Genomic DNA, 1,927 nt, shown 5'->3' with positions numbered 1-1,927 from the left:
TATCAACCCAAAAATGAAATACTTATCTACCCTATTGTTAACCCAACACAGGCATGCATTTAAGGAAAGATTAAAAGGAGTAAAAGGAACTCGGCAAACACAAACCCCGCCTGTTTACCAAAAACATCACCTCCAGCATTTCTAGTATTGGAGGCACTGCCTGCCCCAGTGACACTTGTTTAACGGCCGCGGTATCCTGACCGTGCAAAGGTAGCATAATCATTTGTTCTCTAAATAAGGACTTGTATGAATGGCCACACGAGGGTTTAACTGTCTCTTATTCCCAATCAGTGAAATTGACCTTCCCGTGAAGAGGCGGGAATGCCACAATAAGACGAGAAGACCCTATGGAGCTTTAATTAACTAACCCAAACTTATGGATACTAAATACCTACAAGGCATAACATTACACCATTATTGTGGGTTAGCAATTTAGGTTGGGGTGACCTCGGAATATAAAAAAACTCCCGAGTGATTAAAATTTAGACCCACAAGTCAAAATATAACATCACTTATTGATCCAATAATTTTTGATCAACGGAACAAGTTACCCTAGGGATAACAGCGCAATCCTATTCAAGAGTCCATATCGACAATAGGGTTTACGACCTCGATGTTGGATCAGGACATCCTAATGGTGCAGCAGCTATTAAGGGTTCGTTTGTTCAACGATTAAAGTCCTACGTGATCTGAGTTCAGACCGGAGTAATCCAGGTCGGTTTCTATCTATTATATAACCTCCCCCAGTACGAAAGGACAAGGGATGTAAGGCCTACCTCACAAAGGCGCCTTAAAACTAATAGATGAAGTCAACTCAATCTAACCAGTTTATCTCCTCATAAGCCCGAGAAAAGGGGCTTTGTTAGGGTGGCAGAGCCCGGTAACTGCGTAAAACTTAAACCTTTATTATCAGAGGTTCAATTCCTCTCCCTAACAAAATGTTCTTTATCAACATTATCTCTCTTATCATCCCAATCCTTCTTGCCGTAGCCTTCCTCACCCTCGTTGAACGAAAAGTCTTAGGCTACATACAACTTCGAAAAGGGCCTAATATCGTAGGCCCCTACGGCCTCCTTCAACCAATCGCAGATGCAGTAAAACTCTTCACAAAAGAACCTCTACGACCACTTACATCCTCCATATCAATATTCATTCTAGCCCCCATTCTAGCTCTATCACTAGCCCTAACTATATGAATCCCTCTCCCAATGCCCTACCCACTCATTAATATAAACTTAGGAGTCCTATTCATACTAGCAATATCAAGTCTCGCCGTATACTCCATCCTTTGGTCAGGATGAGCCTCAAACTCCAAATACGCTCTAATCGGAGCCCTCCGAGCAGTAGCTCAAACAATCTCATATGAAGTAACACTAGCAATCATTCTCCTATCAGTCCTCCTAATAAACGGGTCATTTACACTATCCACACTAATTATCACCCAAGAACATATATGACTAATCTTTCCGGCCTGGCCCCTAGCCATGATATGATTCATTTCTACTCTAGCAGAAACTAACCGAGCCCCCTTCGACTTAACTGAAGGAGAATCCGAACTAGTTTCTGGATTTAACGTAGAGTATGCAGCGGGTCCTTTTGCCCTATTCTTTCTAGCAGAGTACGCAAATATCATTATAATAAATATCCTCACAACAATTCTATTCTTCGGTGCATTCCACAACCCATTTATACCAGAACTCTACTCTATTAACTTCACTATAAAAACCCTCTTACTAACTATCTGCTTCCTATGAATTCGAGCATCATACCCTCGATTCCGCTATGATCAATTAATACACTTATTGTGAAAAAATTTTCTACCCCTAACTTTAGCCCTATGCATATGACATGTTGCCTTACCCATTATTACCGCGAGTATCCCACCCCAAACATAAGAAATATGTCTGATAAAAGAGTTACTTTGATA

The sequence above is a fragment of the Canis aureus genome, unplaced genomic scaffold (genome assembly GCF_053574225.1).
Source record: "Canis aureus isolate CA01 unplaced genomic scaffold, VMU_Caureus_v.1.0 ptg000208l_RagTag, whole genome shotgun sequence".
NCBI classification, from domain to species: Eukaryota; Metazoa; Chordata; class Mammalia; order Carnivora; family Canidae; genus Canis; species Canis aureus.
Note: the sequence above shows the minus strand (reverse complement) of the source record.